This window comes from Ictidomys tridecemlineatus, chromosome 10 (assembly GCF_052094955.1).
Source record: "Ictidomys tridecemlineatus isolate mIctTri1 chromosome 10, mIctTri1.hap1, whole genome shotgun sequence".
In the NCBI taxonomy this organism is placed as follows: domain Eukaryota; kingdom Metazoa; phylum Chordata; class Mammalia; order Rodentia; family Sciuridae; genus Ictidomys; species Ictidomys tridecemlineatus.
The window spans coordinates 12,439,798-12,461,101 of record NC_135486.1 but is presented as its reverse complement, the minus strand read 5'-3'; the positions used below and the strand labels follow the sequence as shown (position 1 = coordinate 12,461,101).

At 36.8% G+C, this 21,304-nt stretch overlaps 1 protein-coding gene and 1 pseudogene across 14 annotated transcripts in view; one reads left to right on the top strand and one right to left on the bottom strand.

Moving 5' to 3' along the window:
• Positions 1-18,991, bottom strand: part of Cep350 (centrosomal protein 350) — a 157,556-nt gene extending 138,565 nt beyond the window's left edge. For 5 of the 14 annotated variants that reach the window (XM_078022405.1, XM_078022409.1, XM_021722603.2 and 2 more), the window contains exons 1-2: positions 18,853-18,990; positions 7,609-7,636 (exon numbers count right to left, since the gene is read on the bottom strand). The gene's annotated coding sequence lies outside the window, so the exon portion shown is untranslated. Of the gene's footprint in view, positions 1-4,307; positions 4,363-7,608; positions 7,637-18,852 lie in introns of all 14 variants that reach the window. The other 9 variants (XM_021722607.3, XM_078022411.1, XM_078022412.1 and 6 more) reach the window with 4 other exon arrangements.
• Positions 1,328-5,957, top strand: LOC101966283 (ubiquitin-ribosomal protein eL40 fusion protein pseudogene; annotated as a pseudogene).
• Positions 18,992-21,304: the final 2,313 nt, after the last annotated feature.

The following is a 21,304-nucleotide window of genomic DNA, read 5'->3' as shown; positions in this document are numbered from 1 at the left end:
TATTATTATGTCTGTACTACTACATTAAAAAAATAAAAGAGAAAAAACATGATATGCTTATGCTTAGACAGCTTGATGATAAAAGACATATTTTCCTATGAATGCAGAGGAATTATTCTATTACAAAAGTCAAAAGGCTAGGGCCATAGCTCAGTAGTAGAGCACGTGCTAACCATACACAAGGCATTTGGTTCAATCCCCTGTACCAAAACAAAGTCACATAATATCAACACAGAAAGTTTGCAAACATAGGGAGAAAAGCTCACCGCTATTTCCAAAATCCTAACCCAATTATTAAGATATTTTGCACATTCTCTTCTAATTTTCTTTGCCTTACTGTAATTACTGTAAATTCAGATCTGTGCCCATTTTACTTAACTGCTGGACATTTTTGGCGGTTTTAAAATACATTAAAAATTATTTGATATTCCTTTCTTCAAGAATTGGAGCTTAATATAGGCATGGTGGTACATGTCTATAATCCCAGCTACTTAGGAGGCTGAGGCAAGAGGACAAGAAGCTCAAGACACCATGGGCAACAGTGAAATCCTGTCTCAAAATAAAAGGCCTATAGATGAGGCTTAGCGGTAGAATGTTTGACTAGCATACCTGAAGCCCTGGGTTCTACCACTGGTACTGGGAGTTGCGGGGCAGGGGTTCAGCTTAATATTTCTCCCACTGAGAACAGACTGGACTTTCAACTAACATCAAATGTGGTGGAAATGACAATGTAAGACTTCCACTGAGAGAAGAATTTAGGGATCCAGAAAGAACAGTGTGTAAGGCTCAAGAGAAATACCACTAACCACTAGAATGCAGAACAACTATGAGCAACTCAACTGTTGTCCTTGCACCAGAGTCCTTACCTGGGTGTCCTTGCCCATAGCTTGCCAACTGACTGATGGAAAACAAAAAAAATAAACCTGCAAGACAACCACAAGGCATCTGGAAGAACTACTCCTTTTGGGATCATGCATATTAGAGACTTTTGTGACCAATAAATGACTCTAGCTTCCTAATAGTAAGACACACCCCTTGGGTAGAGATTTAAGATGCTAATAAGACAATAAGAAATGTAGGAAGTAGCAGAATTAGAACATGCTTAGACCATGTAAAGCACACAAAGAAAACTGACACTAAATGCATATAACCCCATCCTGACTCTACCTCTAGCTCAGCCCCCTAGCTACTGTCCTTCTGAGGGGCTGAAACCCCAAACTCAGTCTAAGATCGCGCATACCCCAATTATCAAACATGTACTTTCCCCTATGACAAATCTGGTGTTCAGCTACTCGTACCTGAGGCTCTATAAATCCTTTTCTGCAACATGGTCAAGGACGTGGAAAGTCCAAGTAGAGGTCTGTTCCAGTTCTGGAGACCTCAAACCCCCACAGGGTGATATCTTCTTCCCATGTAGTAGTCCTCTCTGCTTCTGAAGACCTCCTCAGACCCCTACACAGACACTGCAACTAGGCTATAAAAGGCATTCTCCACACATCCCCCACAACCCCAAGGATTCAGCTGTCAGATCATGAAAACAGTCAAGTTGCTCTACCAACAGATCCATGCAGCAAAGAACCAAAGCCTCCTGCCTACAGCTGTAAGTGAGCTTTCCTGTAAGCAGATACTCAAGTTAAATCCATATCAAGTCTTTATAGACTACAACCCTATCTGACATCCTGTTTGCAACCTTATGAAACCTTGAGCCAAATTCACCCAAATAAGGATTTGCTCCCAAATTCCTCACCTACTCAAAGTGTGAGATAATAAAAGTCTACTTTAAAATACTTCAAAAGGGTGAGGGTGGGAGGTTATTAGATAACCAATACAACATTATATCTTACTTTCTTTACTACAATTTACATTGAAGTGAACATGTTTGTGCATTTGGATCATTTATCTAGAACAGGATCTGCAAAGTGTTTAAAAACTGGACTAAAAAACTGTGAAGAACATGCTGCTCTGAAGACTTAACATCAAACTGTTTTTCCATGTACAAAAAAAAGAAGGGACTACCAGTTTCATTAATACCTTTGAATATTGAGATTATCTATTCTTTTTACTTTTGCTATTTAATAGGAAGAAAGAAATTAATTTGAATTTAATAGATGCCAGCAGTATTAAATATTCTAGGGCTGGGGACATACTTCAGTTGGTAGAGTGCTTGCCTTGCATGCACAAGGTCTTGGGTTAAATTCTCAGCACCACAATAAATAAATAGATAGATAGATAGATAGATAGATAGATAGATAGATAGATAGATAAAACTCTGTTGCAGGCCTGAATCTTAATTCTTCTTTTGCAAATTATCCTTTCTCATCTTTTGCCTACCTACCTACCAATATCTTAGAGCTTTTCATAATAATTTAATGAGTTCTTTACAATAGACATATTATTAAACATTGGCCATATTTAATAAATTTTCTCCAATTATCTTCCTGCAGAGGAAGTACATTTATATTGGATATTAAAGACACCAATTTAAATTAAAGAATAGGAAACTTAGCTACTAAGTCCAATATATAAAATGAAAGGTACGATTAATTTTAAAGAAATTAATTTCAGCTATTAGTAAGTAATCTTGATTTACTTTTTCCCTAAAAAAAAAAAACACTTCAAAAATGTTCTAAAAATAAAATTCTTCATAGATTATAGAATTTCCCCAAGAAAAGTCTAGGTTTCTGAAAAATAAAAATGGTAGAAAAACTAAAATCACTAAATGCTCAAATAGTTCAAAATTTTTCAATCATAAAGACTTTAATCAGAGCTGTCTAATAGAGATTTAAAAACTCATTTTTATTTTCTCTGATAAAAATATATTTGATCTAGTAAACTGAAAAAATGGTAACTAAACAAAGATGGTTATTATCTATTATGGTAATAGATAATATTATTATGTATTACAAAATTTGTCAATGATTTGAGAAAAAATTTTCTTTGGACAAACATCTCTTTGCCTTAAAAATAAAATAAATGCTAAAATACATAGTCACAAACAATAAAAAGAAATTGAAATATATTGAAGATTTAAATAAAAAATATTGAATGCCAAAAAAAATACATAGTCATTACCATTTTTCCAGTGGGAGGAAGAAACAGGTTAAATAATCCAAAATGGCATTTGTATCCATAATTTCTATGTTTAAGGGCTAACACTAATGAGGCAGAGACAGCACACACACACAAAAATCCATCTCTGCCTCACAAGAAATTCCTTTTTAATGATCAATCATCTTCAAATACAAGTAACTAAATATTAAGACTACCACATTTATGTAAGATTTCATAGTATAAACAAATGATAGTATATTCACCATTAACAATGAGAATGAACTAATTATAGATATATGCAATAAGAGTTGAATATTGCAAATCTGTTAAGGAACATCAAAAACAAATAATAGAGTTGTTTAACAAATAATAACAAATAATCAAAAACAAAAGTACATACCACACAATCTTATTACATAAAGTATAACACAAGCAAAAGTAATCTATGGCGCTAGAAGTGAGGATAATCATTACCCTTGGATGACTTGAGAGGTGAATGGAATTGGAGCAACTGAATTTAACTGAACTGAAATTACTTGGATGCTGATCAATTAGGTTCAATCATTCATTTATTTGAGTGCTGATTTCATGGAAATACTCAGCTTTTGAAACTTTACCAAGTGGAACATTAATGTGCTTTCTCAATGTATACTATACTAAAAATATTTTCAGGTGACGTGAAAAAATTATATCCTGTATATCCTGTTTTAGGATATAATTATAATTTTAATTCAGTACTCTAATGTCTGGTCTCATGAAGCACCTTAATTATTCAGTAAATCTTTCAAAATCTTTGATTAAGGCATCATAATACCTGACTTCAAATTATACTACAGAGCTATAATAACAAAAACTATATGGTACTGGCATCAAAACAGACACATAGACCAATAGTACAGAATGACACAGAGACAAACCCATACATATGAGTCATCTGATCCTTGACAAAGGTGCCAAAAATGTATATTAGAGAAAAGACATCTTTTTAAGAAATGGTACTGGGAAAACTGGTTATCCATATGTAGAAGAATGAACCTAGACCTTTATCTCTCACCTTGCACAAAAATCAACTCAAAATGGATCAAAGACCTAGGAATTTAATCAGAAACTATGTAACTTCTAGAAGAAAACATAGGGTCAACACGCTAGCATATAGGCACAGGCAATGACTTTCTCAACAGGACCCCAAAATCTGAAGAAATAATGCCAAGAGTTAAGAAACTGTTGTATTTCTGTTGTATTATGTTTGTGTTTACCTCTCTATATCACTGGGTCTCTTTGGGACTATGATGAAGGCCATCACTTCCCTCCCTAGAAAAATATATAGAGATGACACATTCAGAATGTTGCATATAATTAGCCTATTTTATGTTTATTTGTTCCATACATTTATGAGTAACTCTGCTATTAAAAAGTCTCATTTTATGAGCTATTACTGAATCCCATTTTTCATATTTAAAAAGTCATTATCATTGCAAAAAAAACCTACAACATAAAATTTCCCTTGAGACTCAGAAAGACCGTTATGACACTGAATTTTGAATATACGAACGCACATTTATCAAAATACTATGTATGCTTCTTTTCGTAAAATATATTTTAGTTGTAAATGGACACAACACTTTTTATTATTTTTTGGTTTTATGTGGTGCTGAGGATCGAACTGGGTGCCTCATATGTGCTAGGCAATCACTGTACCTTTACAACCCCAGATGTGCATGCTTCTTTAAAAAAAAACTAGGGCACATGTTATGAACTCGTATTAAAAATGATGCACAATGGCTGAGGATGGAGTTCAATGGTAGAGTACTTGCCTATCCCACATGTACATTTCCAGTCATTCCCACTGCAAGTGAGTTTCAGAGAATCTTCTATTAAAAGATTTCAGAATCTTTTATTAAAAGATTAAAAACAAAAATACCCAAATTCTACCTCCAAGAGATTCTAAATCAGCTGGTATGAGAAGACACGTAACAATTCTCCCATTTTTAAAGGTCAACAGGGATTCCACTACATAGCCAGTTTTGAGAACTATAACTCTACAGATTAATTATTTGAAGACTAAGATTCCAAAAAACACTGATGACTCCATTAATGGAGGGAACTAAACCTGAGAATATCTGTCTTCCAAAGCTCCAGAACATTTGACAACAATCCCTTTAAACCAGGAGCCAAAATTATAGACACTATAGGAGGTGCCTGTGTGGATAATTAATAGTGAATAATCATGTGGGACAAACACTGTTATTTTCTATATATTATTTCTAATCTATCACAATTGATCAGACAAGTACTCTAATATCCATTTTACCAACGAAGAAAATTATCAGGCAGACTATGGAACTAGTTCAAGGTCATTCAGCTATAAGTAAAAGAACTGGAAATAAAATCCAGATCTCGCTCTTTCTCTTCAACGAGGCTCCTGAGCGGCAGATGCAGAGATTCAGATCTTTGTGAAGACCCTGATAGGCAAGACCATCACCCTCGAGGTCGAGCCCAGTGACACCATCGAGAATGTCAAAGCAAAATTTCAAGACCAGGAGGGCATCCCACCTGATCAGCAGCATCTGATATTTGCAGGTAAACAGCTAGAGGATGACCGCACTCTCTCAGATTACAACATCCAGAAAGAGTCCACTCTATACTTGGTGCTTTGCCTGAGAGGTAGCATCACTGAGCCTTTCCTGTGCCAGCTTGCCCAGAAGTACAACTGTGACAAGATGATCTGTCGCAAGTGTTATGCCCACCTGCAGGCCCCGGGCTGTGAACTGCCGCAGGAAGAAGTGTGGCCACACCAACAATTTCCGCCCCAAGAAGAAGGTCAAATAAAGCCCCTCCACTGGCTCCTTTCCCCAAGGGGTGGCCTCCTGCCCAAGCCCCATGTATGGCCTTGGGACCTCAATAAAGTTTTCCTTACATTGACTGAAAAAAATATAAATAAATAAATAGATAGATAGATAGATAGATAGATAGATAGATAGATAAAATAAATCCAGATCTCTCTCCTACCTCTGAGAGCCTCTAACAATCATTTCCATAATGCCTCTCATAATATTCAAACTCAGCCACCATCTATAACATATTGCCCTAGCTTCTCTCACAATCTCATCATCAGAATCACCTTCCTGTCCCATCTAGATTCTATTTTCCTCAGAAACCTCTGCTCCACTAATTTCACTGCACTTTAACTTCTTTAGAGAATGCTTTTATAATCTATGTGCCTCAATGGTTACCAAATTCACCCCACAAAGGATAAGACTTCCTCACAAATGTCCACAGATGAAGCTTTTATTCTCCCCTCTCTCCTAAACAAGGCAGGTAAGTTGTTCTAGAAAATCCCTTGGTCTTCTAAATGCTGCAGACTATTGTCCTCCCACAGTCAAGAAAACACTTTTCCTCAGTCTGACCCATACCAGTCTTTTATTTCACAAACATTTATTGGGTGCCATGTATGTAGCAGAAATAAATAGTGCTAAGCAGTAGAGATAAAGCTGTGAAAAGAACAGGGTTCTTGCTTCTCAAGAAGTAAAGGCTGGACTATATTGAATACATATTATAAATGAGGTGAAAATAAGGAAAAATACAGGTTCTATGGAAGCACGCAATGGAAAGAATTCATCTAATCTGGAAAGCAGAGAGAGAGAATGTTACCTGAGACCTAAAGAATGGATAAAGGAGTTAGCTAAGGATAGGCAAGGAAAACCTTTCCAGGATTTAGGTTCCGAGGCAAAAAAAAGCGCATGATTCTGTAGAAGAAATCAAAAAGTTCCACATGACTGAAGAAAAAAAACTGTCAAGAGATGAAGGTGGAGAAAGAAGGAAATGGCATAATTTAGACATGATCATCTTTGTGGCTTTTTGGTGGGGTAGGGTGGTGGGGATGGAGCCCAGGGCCTTGAGCATGCTAAGCATGCTCTACCACTGAGCTAGAGTCCCAGGCCCTGTATTTGTTTTAAAGATTTTGCCCACTCCTCTCTCATGTTTTTGCCACAGTTCTCGAAATCAACAATACAACAAATGACTTCACTGTATTTATTCTCCTTACTGTACTATAAGCTTCTTAAATTTCTTTAAATTTAAAAATACTTTTATTATTCATTTAAGTGACTCAAGAGTTTTAATCTAATATCCATTTTAAAATAAGTTTAACTGGCATTTATAGAGAAACAAGTTGTTTCAAATAAAAGTCAAATATACATAAACATTTGTTTTGTTCAGACTAAAGTCAAAAATCATGATAAGAGATACTGTATTTGATATCATTCTATGATAATCAACTTCCAAAAAATAACTGATGGTTAACTTTCCAAAAGAAAATGGAAATGCAATTTCACTAAAACTATTAAGTGATATAAAAAAGAATCCAATTAAAATGATATAAATAAGTCAAATAAGGATGTAATTTAAATTTTCTTTTTACTTTGATAATAAACATGATCTAAAGTCAACAAGGAGTCTACATTTCAAGTTGTCACAAAAATATTTACATCATAAGAAAACTATAAAGGTTCACACAAAACTAACAGCAACCAAGAAATTAAAAAGAATTACACTTACCATTTAATTGTCTTTCATATCATGCAGGCTTAGAGTTCACAAATGAGGAGAAAGGGAAAAGAATGAAACAAGTAACTTTTAGAGATTAGGAGCCATAAGAATACTTCACCTGCTTCTAGATCTCCCCACCCAGATTCTCACAAGAAAACTATCAGTTATATTATTTTTTTGTCACATGTATCTCCAATCTCCTTTCCTCTGTGAGATCCTTTTCAGCATTTATATTTAATCAAGTTTTCTTACTTAAAAAAAAAAAAACAGTCCCTCAACCCTGTACCCTCCTTCTATTACTTCTTTTTCCTTCATAAACCTCTCAAAAAAAAATCAAATGCACTTGGTCTCTATTCAGATACTTTTAAAGCACTTCTAATGTAACTCCCACCCCCATTTTTCCACAAGAGCTCTCACTCATTAATATCACCAAAGAACTTTTCACCTCCAAATCTAATGGGTATTTTCAGTTCTCAATCTTCTTGTCTGCTAAGGCAGCATTCATCACAGTTTACTACTCTCTAAAAATGGATCAACTGAACAATCTGACTCTCAGATGTATTCAATTGATGAATCTGTCTGATATAGGTAGTAAAAAGAATCAAAACACCAAATTAGTTAACAAGAAATGGTTCTGATACATTCAGTAAAAGGGAACTGAGAGCATTTTTTCCAAATTGATAATACCACACAAATTTGGTCAAATAGAGTACAACGTATTGAGATGAACTCCTCTTATGGTCTTGCACTTTGTTTTATATTTGTTATTTGGGGTATACACACCATGAGGTGAAACAACACAAGTAGAGATCATTATGGTGGACTGAGTATGTTAAAAACCACGAATGATACACAAAGCTCACTGAATCTCAATGCATGGGAACCAGGCTCAACAACATAGTGCAAAATAGCAAATCTTGAGCACACTAGTGGCCAATAATTTCCAAATAATAATAATGCTATGGGTAGCATCTATGATACCCAAAACTCATATTTCTCTTTGTAGAGAAGAATTTAACCTGCAGGAACAAATTGTTCAACTGATTCCTTGAAACACTTTTTTCCCATGGCTTCTATACACTATACTCTGACTTTTCTATATCCTTAGTTCTACTTCTTAGTCTCCTTTGGTAACTCATCCTTCTCTAACTAGCTTTTAAATCTTAAAGTTCAGGAGGGTTTGACATTGGGCTTTTTGCTTTCTAACAATATACACTCTCCCTAGGTAACATTCACCCTTGCCCCAAACTTCAAATACCATCTATATGCCAATGACTCCCAAAGTTCTAGTCCAGAACTTTGTAAGCATATCAACTGCTTACAAAGAAACCTCCAAGTTACATCAAATTCAATCTCCAAAAGCCAACTCATGATTATTCCTCAAATAATCAAATGAGGTATTCCCTATCTTACTTATTCAGTTGTATAAGCCAGAAATATCTAGGTCCTCTTTTCTACTCTGAATTTGTAGCTATACCACCAATTCTCCAAATGTACAGTCTAAGGATCTTTAAGGTTCTGAGACCCTTTCAGTGGGTATTTTTCAAATCAAAACTATTCCCATTTCAAAGGTATATAACATGGTATCACAACTGACTGCATAAGCAGATATGAGAATCCAGATGTCTTCTATTAAGTCAGACATTAAAAAGATGTGAAATACATCAAACAATTCTACTCTTTTCAATAGATGTTTCTGTTTTAGAAAACAGTTATTTTTCATTTAAAAATGTTATCTGTTTACATGTAATGTGTTAGTAAACAAATAAGTACACTTAAAATTTCAAATACAGAATATAGATACATCCTACATAAACAAAAGCTCTGTTGAGAGTTGGGGTTGTAGCTCATGCCTAGCATGTGTGAGGCCCTGTGTTTGATCCTCAGCACCATATAAAAATAAATAAATAAATGTATTAAAAAAACAACAACAAAAGAAAAAGCTCTTTTTTTGGTTACTGTTGAGTCTTCAGTAACCAACTTAAATTCATGAACTGGTATTGACACCAAAAATTTTGAAAAACACTGATCCATACCTGTAGTACAAATACAAATAGGACACCAGATGACATTTTTAAATAGTCAAATTTCAAGAATCTTCTGATAAGCAAATTTTCCCTTCACATTGATAGTGCTTCATTCAGTCATGCAGTCTCAATCTGCTCAATACTTATTGGGCACCTATTATGTGCCAGACACTAGGGACAAAAGATGAAAGAATGACTTTGCTCTGGCTCTTAAAACATTTTCCATACCTTTGGTACATTTCAGTTTTCTTATTCAGTTCAGATCTTATACAACCACCATTTCTGTCTAAAAGTTTTTTAAAAAGACAACCTTATAGTAGAACTACCATGTATTCTCAATATAAAATGGACAAATGGTAAATTTAATAGGGACCAGGCAAACAAGAAAGTGAAAATATTCCACCTCTAAATCACACCTATTATATTGTTCCAGGTAAATTCCCAGAAAAACCAACATACCCATAATACAATATAATGTACAAATGACCAGAGACTTTAGCATTATGTTTTTTACATATAAAATATAAACTTAACTTTAACAAAAACAAGGCTGACCTACAACAATCCAGGAAATCCATGAAAGATACGTAGCATTTGGTACCAGTCTGGCCTATAGCAGCATAGGAAGCAGAATGAAGATAACTAAAAAACAATGCCCCACACTGATACGAAACAAAGAGCTAGAATACAGACTGACTGAAGACAATCTTTTATTTAAGGAGAGCTGAAGGAAGTGAACAAAGCCAAGAATAACTAAAAAGTTAAAAAAAAAAGCCCCAAATGAACCTACACTTTGCTCTCCAATTATCCTGAATATTCTTCTAAATTAAAGGAACTTATCCTCAAAAAGGTGTCTCATAGATTGCAAATAGGATTCTTTAACTTAAAATATAAAATTTTCACTACAAAAGTTGATACACAGGAAATTGTTAACACTAGTTAACTCCAAGGAGAAAGAATGAAAGTTCAGGATAGGAAGCAGATTTTTCAGGGTATGTTTTTGAACGTTTTTTTTTTTAAGAGAGAGTGAGAGAGGGAGAGGGAGAGGGAGAGAGAGGGAGAGAGAGGGAGAGGGAGAGAGAGGGAGAGGGAGAGAGAGAGAGAGAGAGAGAGAGAGAGAGAGAGAGAGAGAGAGAATTTTTAATATTTATTTTTTAGTTTTCGGCGGACACAACATCTTTGTTTGATGTGGTGCTGAGGATCGAACCCGGGCCGCACGCATGCCAGGCGAGTGCGCTACAGCTTGAGCCACATCCCCAGCCCCTGTTTTTGAATTTTTAAAATGCATTTATCATCATTTTTATTATTTTTGAGGGGAAAAAATAAAAGAAGAAAAAGTAATAAATCCTGAACGTTTCCTTCCACATTCAATAATTTAGCTAAGGTTGTGTAATGAAACACACACGCAAAAAAAAAAACTAATTTTCTTTCATTGGAAGGTTACCAACTCCTTGATAAGTGTAGTTGCTTCCTGTTTGTGGATTCATAGAACTTTATCATTCCTCTTACCCAGGACTGAGGTGTATTTTATTTCTCTTCATATCCCTAGTCCATGCACAATACACAACATATAGATCGGTTTGATGAATGGTGGTCCCACTGGTTAAGTCTCAGACTGCCATTCTTTCTTAAATGCAAACAGGCACACATAAACACAAAAAAATGAGCCCATGATATGCAGATGCTAATTCACAATGCAGGCGGTGGGGTAGGGAAGAATAGAGGTATTTCAGATTAGACAGAGGGAATGAAGGAAGGGTAGGAGGTATGGGAATAGGAATGATAGTAGAATGAATCAGACATTATTAACCTATTTGCATATATGATTACATGACCTGTGTAACTCCATATCAGGTACAACCAGAAGAATGAGAATTTACACTCCATGTATGTATGATGTGTCAAAATGCATTCTAATGTCATATATAATTAGAATAAAAAATAAATGAGCATAAATATTTCATACAATAGCAAGAGCTTAGCCATTCCTGATCAAAAACTGTCTTAAAAAGTAACATTTAAAAATAATTATATATGGGCTAGGGCTGTAGCTCAGTGGTAGAACACTTGCCTAGCATGTGTGAGGCACTGGATTTGACCCTTAGCACCACATAAAAATAAATAAAGGCATACTGTCCATCTACAACTATAAAAATATTTTAAATAATAATAATTACATATGTACATCTGTATTTTATATTTAAAAAGAATCTCAAAACTAAAAAGAAATTATTTAACAAAATAGACATAAAAATCATTTATGAAATGAAAATTATTAAGTTGTATTAAGCCTAAGGCACAGTGGCACACACCTGTAATCCCAGCAACTCTAGCCTTGGCTACTTAGATACTGTCTCAAAACAGAAAATATTGCCAGGTGCAGTGGCACACACCTATAATCCCAGTGGCTCAGGAGGCTGAGGCAGGAGGATCAACCTCAGCAATAGTGAGGTACTCAGTGAGACTCTAAATAAAATACAAAATAGTGATGGGAATGTGGCTCAGTGGTCAAATGCCCCGGAGTCCAATCCTTGGTACCCCCCAAAACACACACACATACACACACACACACACACACACACACACCCCAGGTTGCTGAGCACAGCGGCACACTCCTGTAATCCCAGGGGCTCGGGAGGCTGAGGCAGGAGGATCACAAGTTCAATGCCAAACTCAGCAATTTATTGAGGTTGTAAGTAACTCAGCAAGACCCAATCCCTAGTACCCCAAAAAAAAGGACCAGGGTTATAGCTCAGTGGTAAAACACCCCTGGATTTAATTCCCAGTACAAAAAAAAAAAAAAAAGTTGTGCCAAAGCTTTTATTCATGAGTGACTTTTAAATCTAGTTTAAAAGAATCCCATAATTCCAACAGCAGCTTCTGCAAGTCTACTTAAAATAATTGTTACATAGTAACTTTAAAAAAAGAGGGTGGGGGAGTGTGGCTGAATGGTAGAGCACCTGCCTAGCATATGCAAGAAAGGGCTTGTATTCAATCTCAAACATAGGAAAAAAATTACCTATCCAAACTTATCAAATATAAACCTGATTCTTCCGTTTGTACAATCATCCTTCTGTTTATAAAAAGTCTCCTTTACATCATTTCTCAGTAACATTTAAAATAGCTCATCATACAAAAATGGTAGCTACTTCCAAGGGCTCAGGAGGCTGAAGCAGGAGAATCACAAGTTCAAAGCTAGCATCAGCAATTTAACAAGGCCCTAAGCAGCTTAGCAAAATCCTGTCTCAAAATAAAAAGCAAAAAAAGGGCTTGTATGTGGCTAAGTGGTTAAGCACCCCTGGGTTCAATCCCTGGTACTAAAAATAAATAAATAAATAGATAGATAGATTAAATGAAAAGATTTTTTAAAAAGCAAAAAACAAACAACTACAACAACAGAAAAGAAAACCAGCAGCTACACAAATGTTCAGAGACGCCATCTATTGTATAGAATCTAGTTTCCAGTATAGAAAACAAAGCATATTAAAGCTGGAGGTTAGGGTTTTTTTTAAATATATATCTGTGATCCAGTAATAGAGGAAAAAGTACAATATAATCTAGTGAGTTGTAACTAGTTTTATGCTGGGTGAGGGGGGAGCTTGCTGGGAATTGAACCCATGGTTTACCTAGCTCATCCTAAGTAAATGCTCTACCAGTGAACATAATACCCCAGACCCTGAACTAGCAGGTTTTTTTGAAACAGAGTTTTGCCCCATTGCCCAGGATGGCCTTGAACTCCTAGGTTCAAGCAGTTCTCCTGCCTCAGCCTCCATGTAGCTGGAACTACAGTACCACATCACTGGCGCCCCACTAAGATATTTTACTTTTATTTTAGCTTTTATTTTGTTTTTACATACATTACGTTCTTGAGGATATATTGGGGAAAATATTTCTTATTGTGGAGGTTCTGGTTTAAAGAATTTGAGTAGTTCCCAAACTTTCTCATTTCACAGAACCCTTAATAATCCTCAGTACCTTAATAACCCTCAGTAATTTTTCACAGTGCTTCTAGGCAAAAAAAAAAAAAAAAAAAACCTTACAGTTCCAATTATTTAGTGGTTAGGTCCATGATATCTAATTATTTATGGCCTAACTTAGTACCAGTGTGAAAAGTAAATACATAAATTAAAAGAAATATTTCTATTTTATTATTAAATAAGCACAATTACTTATTAATGGGGTCTACATAACTATTAGAAATTACACAGCTTCTCAAACCTTCAATCAATTTTGGCCACTGCCACCTTCACTTACTATTCCACATTGGTTTTGCACGGTACTTGCAATTTATTTATTTACTGGTACTGAGAGGCTTGAACCCAAGAACACTTAACCACTAAGCCACATCCCCAACCCTTTCTATTTTATTCATTTTATTTTATGTATTTATTTATTTTGAGACACAGAATTGCAAAGTTGCCTAGGCTGACCTGGAATTCTTTATCCTCTTGCTATAGCCTCCCCAGTCTGGGATTACAAGTGCGCCACCACACCCAGCCACAGTGCTTTTTAATTGCTGCAATCCCCTAAACCTGGCTTTTTGAAGACATACTGTCATCAAAAGAAATGTAGCACCACCTCAACTGTACCATCTCAAACTGTTAGTTGCTACATTCCTTTCAAAGTTTTTAGATATACTTCTGTGTCCATGTGAACTCACTGTGGTCCTCAGAGCAACCAACCTCAGTGCATAGTTTGAGAACTGAGTTTGGAAACACTAATCTAGCCTATGGAGTCACTTAGAAATTAAGAAATATTACCAAAGGACACAAAGCTAGTTGAAAAATAAATACATTTATTAGGGATTTTCATAGATTAACTTCAACTTTCCATCAACAAAAGTTGGATCTAATCATGTGATATTCTGTTGATGAACTCTGTAAATCTCTGAAAATTATATTCAGAAATACATGTATAACATCATATAAGAAAATATTGGGACTGGGGTTGTGGCTCAGTGGTAGAGCACTTGCCTGACATGTGTGAGGCCCTGGGTTCGATCCTCAGCACAGCATACAAATAAACAAATAAAATCCACTGGCAAGTAAAACATATTTAAAAAAGAAAATACTGAAGCAATATTTTAGAACAAAATTTCAAAATTTACAAAAGTGGAACTATTTGTTTTAATATTTTTTTAGTTATAGATGGACACAATATCTTTATTTTATTTATTTTTATGTGGTGCTGAGGCAGCTAACAGTTATAACATGTATCCTTACAGAACTTTTTCTATGCAAACAAAACTACATTTCTTTTCTTATCGATGTGTGGTGTGTGTGTGTGTGTGTGTGTGTGTGTGTGTGTGTGTGTGCGCGCGCGCACGTGCGTGCACGCGCTGCTGGGGATTGAACCTAGGGCCTTATGCACGCGAGGCAAGCACTCTACCAACTGAACTATATCCCCATCCCTGGACACAATTTTTATAAATCAAATCATATTACATAGTGTAGTGCAACATGTTTCCTGCACTCAATATTATATCATGAACATTCTTCCACGTCAGTACATAATAGTAATAGCAAAGACTTTACATGATGCATACTATGCTGACTCGGGGTATAAATATTCAACTAGTTCTCTCAGCAACCCTGTAAGGTGAGAATTATTATTTATAGATGAGGTCACAGCCAGTTCAGTTAGCTAGAACAGTTAAGATTTGAACCCAGAAAGTCTGCTGCATAGTTCATATGCAGAACAATACACTCAGCTGTTTCTCATGAAGTAAATTTAGATATCCCCAAACTTGTTAGCAACTGCAGAGTGATCACAGAATAAATATACTGTAATTTTAACCATTCCTCTATCAATCGACATTTAGGGCATTTATTATAAAAGTTGACACTGGGAAATAATACTAAAATGAACATTCTTGTGCTTTTGTGTTAAAATTTATGTAGGATAAACTAAAAATTAAATGATTCTATTAGAGTATGTATACTTTTAATAATGATAAATAATGTCAAATTTCTTCCCAGAAAGTTGTTCCAATTGTCCCAACTTATCCCAGTGACAAAGGACAGGGTTGAAATTCATTTTTAAGTTAACACACTTTTTTGACTCATGAAAAGGTCCACTTTGAATTTTTAATTGACACTAATACAGAATAGACTTCTAGGTTGAATGCAATTATCCTCTGATTAGATAATTATCTGATACATTAAACAAATGCGGACTTAGCAGCTGTTTAGTGGATTCTTCCTGATATGAAACCAACTAAGAGTGAGATATTTCCCCTATATGATCCTCTGTTTTCTTATGTATAAAACATAGGAATTGGTCTAAGTGGCCTTTAAGATGTAAAGTTCTTAATGTGGTGATTAAGAAGTGACTTTAAGTCATTACAAGCCTATAATTATAGTACTAGTATAACAGGTTAGGGTCTTAAACCTATTTTTTTTTTTTTAATTACAACAACAATTGCCAGAGCAGCTAGGCAAATCATTAAAATAGTCAATAACGTTTTCAGGATCCACCTGAGGCTTATTCTCAGTGGCTTTTAATCCTAGACTGTCATTCCCCTGATACCTAGCAATTTGAACATACCTCTGGAGTATATTCCTAAGATCTGAAATGTGCCTAAGAACTAAGAACTAGATTTTTATTTTGTTTTTTTAAATATTATCCTAGGACTACTCTGCAGTCAATTAACTCAATTAATACTTACTGACTATCTTACTACATGCTAGGCACTAGGTACATTATAGTGAATTAAAGATTTCTGCCATCGTGGAATTTATACAGCAGATATAAAAGACAAATAATAACCCCAAATACCCACATGTAAGCATAAAATTACACTTATAATAATGATCAAAACATCAGTACCATGCAACATCAGTGTAGAATCTTTGGTTCTTTTTTTAACTATCTATGACATTAAAAATTGCTTGACATGGGGAATGTCAATAAGAAAAAAACTATTTCACAATTTACCCCACAATGCAAAATGAAGCAATCATAACTCTAAAGTTCACTTTTAAGTCATCAGTTGTCTCTATATTAAAATTACTAAGATCATAACTTTTCAGTTATGCTACTATTGATCATAGCAAATTAATATTTGTTTTATATAATAAAGAATATAAATAAAAATGGTACTGAGGATTGAATCTAGGGGCACTTTATCACTGACCTAAATTCCCAGCCTTTTTTTATTTTGAGACAGGGTCACCGTAAGTGGCAAAGACTGGCCTTGAACTTGCAATCCTCCTGCCTCAGCCTCCTGAGTCACTTGGACTACAGGAATACACAACAGTGTCTGGCTTCACTACAATTTGTAAGAACCTTGTTTAAGCAAAAAGTATATAGAGAAGTAAAATGATCCCTTATAATAATCCATGACTTATTAATAATTAACAAAAAATTACGAAAATGCTAATACTTTCTAAGAACTGAAATAAGGAACAAGTGGTATGTAAAAAGGAACAAAGCAGAATTTTTAAAAATACTTTGAAATAATACCAAGTCCCAGAAGTATCTATGTTAATTTTAAATAAAACTAATTTTAGGTTATCTGTAGAAATAAGAGCAGCATTTACAAAAATAAATATTCTTGTGTGATGGTTTCCACAACTGCAAAATAAGGTTATTTGTCATACCTCCTTCACAAGAGTGCCAAGAACACAAAATAAATTAATGTATGTGAAGGAACACACACAAAAAAATTTCAGACAGCAGCTTCTTTTTTGCTCCCAATATAGCTCACAGTAATTTAAGAAATACAAAGTATTTTTATATGAACTTCATCTCCTTTCTCCTGTCCTGTCCATGATATAGAAGTGATATTAAATGGTCAAAAGACTGGCAATAAAAAGAAAAAAAAAATCACAAACTTCATAGTTCATACATTGATTACCCCACAGAAGGCTGGTTGTCCAAGTATTAGCCATCTTACATAACACTACACACCAATATATCTCAGAAAATCTGAGAAATTCTTTCACAGATGTGTAAATTGTTTACTTGTATAACTCACCATCACTACAAAGATCTGCTACCGACTATGAAAAGATGAGATACACATGTATTTATCAATATATACAATGTATTCTAGCTTGACATTTTTTCTTATTAAAGTATCTTAAATTTGATGTGATAACAATTCAATCATTCTGATTTACTTTATATCACTAAAATTTGTCAATTTAGCATATCAGAACTAATTATTACTTGCTTGGATTTGAAGTGACTTCTACTGTAATTCTAAAAACTAATTGCCTCAAATCACAATCCCAAGTTATTCCCAACACACTGCCTGGTTTAAAAATATTTTAAACTAAGAAGTGTTTTAAATAGAAGTCATCTTGCGGTATTTTATTATCATTGCTTCTACAAAACTTCTCAGGGTGTTCCTGAGAACAGACTTTCCTTTAAAACCCTTAAAATACAGGCCCAGGAGAAATGGTTAACATGGCAACATTAACGACTTCTCCAAATTCAAAACAAAGCTCACTGTCAAAACAATCAAGCAGAGTATATGGATAATGATCTCTATTCTTGACAACCTACTTTTTTCCCAAATGCAGGATTTGCTTATTATCTTTCAACAACATTAAAATTTACATCTATGTGCAACTAAAATCCAGGCAAATTCCAACCCATATCTACAATATTAACTGTATATCACTTAGTATATTGGGCTACTTTTAAACGGGGGTGTGGGGGGTAGATACTGATAACTTCCAAAGTTTAAAGCTTTTTCAAGCCACGCTCCAAATCATTTGTGAATTAACCGGTAGACTACATTCTATAACCTCTGAATTGGAGCAGATCAAAGTTTTCCCTGCACTGTATTTGAGAATGTTACCCCCACCGAAAAGGAACAGAAAGTAGTCATCCCCACCACTGGAGTCAGTCCCCCGGAATTTCCCAAAATATGCTCGATCTCCAAACGAAGAAGGAACACTTCTCCGGAGGCCAAAGGTGAGAGGTTCTTAGGTCTATACAGACTAGAGAAAGGGCGAGAGAGGGTTCGGGGAGACTCCGGCAGGTAAGCAAGGAAATTTGTCTACGGGAGGCACAGGTGGGACCTGAAACCCAGGTCTCCGAACGACCCTACCGGAAAAGCCTGGGGACCCAAGAAGGTTCTCCGGAGGGGACGCCAGGCAGGGCCAGGGGGCCCCGCCCCGCCTCTCTGGCCAGCTCTGAAAACCCGGGACCGCGGACAGAGGCAGCTACAGCTGAGCCAGCGTCCGCAGTCCCAGCCAGGTCCTCTCCCGCTCACCTGAGAGTGTCGCCTCCGCCCTCGGCTCCCACGGTGCATCCCGCGGGGCCTGGCGGAGGGTGCAGTGACGCCGCCCCGACCGGCCCCAGGGCTGCCTGGCCTGGCCTCCCCGCTCCGGGGACGCACCGGGCGCCCGCCTCGCACCGGCTCCCGGGATCCGCCGGTCCGCAGGGAAGGAAGGAGAGGCGGAAGGGCTGCCTCCCCTCCCCCACAGCAAGCCACCTCCTGAGCTGCGGCTCTCTGCAGTTCTCTTTGGCGCTGGTCTGGCCCCGCTCCCTCGCCCGGGAGTCACTTCGGCAGCGGCGGCCCAGTCGCCATTACAGCCCAACAACTGACACGGAGGAGGAGCGGCGCCGGCGGCGGTGGCGGTGGCGGCGGCGCGGGGCAGGGCGGGAGCAGTCCCGGCCCAGGCAAACCTCGCGAGAACTATCCCGAGACGGTTCCACAGGAATGCAACCCAGTGTTGGGGCCATATTGAGTGTGGCCAAAAGGTGAGAGCGAAACAAGCGAGGAGCAGAAACTTGAGGAAGCCATGTTTGGTGTGGCGAAGTTTGAGTCTGGCAGAACTCGGGCGGAGCTAAAGTATATCCGCAGAGGAGACTCCCCCGCCTCTCCCCCTTCCCTTTGACGCTAATTGGGCCTGCTGGCTGCGCACTTCACCCCCGGCGAAGAAAACATGATAGTGACTTGACAAGGATGAACTCGAAGTCTGGGAACGGCAGCTTTCTGAGAGTTTACAATGTTTCACCAATCGTCGTCCAAATAAATCGTCACCTCAGTCAGTTTCAGAGTAATTGCAGTCCTGCGGCTGCTGCAGTTACCCACTGCTGTCACTGTGACCGTTTTATTCGCGAGGGTTAGGGTTCTGTTTAGCCTGCAATCTAGTGACTAAAGACTCCAAAGCAAAAACGAAGTTTCCTCCCAGTAGGTATCGGCACTGATGTGTTCTGAGAACCCCTCTGGGATCAATATATTTTCTCACAGCTTTTTTCTTCTTTTCCCCGTTTCCGCATGTTGAATTCTTTCCTCTGTGAAGACTTAGTTTAAAGGACATCTCTTCTGCAGATAAGACCACCTTCCACTAGGTGCTTACTCTTACAAGCTGACAGCTCATCGCTGCACCTTCTAGACTCCTACAATAAACTCAAACTAACTTGAAAACTTAGAGGTCTCTCTTACCTCTCTATACCCAGTAGGCCCGAGCATAGCGTCTAGGACATTGTAGGTGCTCAATACATGTTTGTCCAGAAGATCATATCAAAGCAGAAAGCAGTAACTGGGTCCTCTTCAAAGGGCCTGCAGCTGGGCCTGCATAGGAGCTAAGTGGATGTTAGAAAGTTTTAGGTGTAAAAAGTAGACTGATGCACTGGAAGGAAAAACGGGAAATGTGGGCATCCCAACTATGCAAGTGGTAGCAAGAAAAACAACAAAAGGAAAGTGTTATTTAGGTTTTCCCCAACCTTGACATGTATGCTATTTTGCTCAATGTAAACAAGCACCATAGTTAGTAAGTATGCTCACTTTTTTTGAAAAAGAGGAAATGCTTTTGAAAAGCTAAGCTATTTGCCCAACATTCTACCATTAGTAAAAAGGAAATACAAGATTTATGATCTCCTTTACTCCAAAACTTACTTTTCCTTTTTCCCCATCCATACCTGCTGGGCAACAGAGAAAAACACCAAAATTTTCTACCATGGTGTGAGCAGCAGCATTATTATGGTATCAAACTATGCTCAGTTTCCACATTTTTGTGCTGATTTTTTCCTCTTTCACCTTCCAAATACCTGACACATCAGTCTCCTTCCTTTTTCAGCCTGTAACTCTTGCTGTTTATACCCTACAGATTGGCTCTTGAGTGTATCAAGCTTTGTACTATTTGTTCATAGCTTAACAACTGTAATTAATCCCTGGAGCAAGATTAGAAATGGAATGTAAACAGCCTTATTACCCTTTGGAAGTCTCCCCAATGTTAGGTATATGGTAGGTGTTCAGTATGGTCTCCTTTTTATTCCTATTTCTTCTTCTCCCTTTCCGTTTCCCTCTCAGTATGAAATGTGGTCTCAGTATACTGCCCAGGCTGGTATTAAATTCCTGGGATCAAATGATCCTCCTACTTCAACCTCCAAAATAGGTAGAAATACAGGTGCATACCACCGGGTCCAGCCTTCCTAGGAATTGAATCCACGACTTCATGCCTGTTAGGGAAGTACTCTACCACTAAGCCACATCCCCAGTCCTTCATTTAAAAAAAAAAATTATTTTGAGACAAGGCCTAAGTTTCTTGAACTTGTTATCTTTCTGCCTTACCTTTAGAGTAGCTGGGATTATAACATGCAACTACCATGCCTGGCATCCTACTTCTTAATAAACACCAACATTGGATTTTTTTACACTTTACATTCTTTGTTGATTATTATGGCTTTGGCACTTGCCTCTCTTTGGATAACTAAGT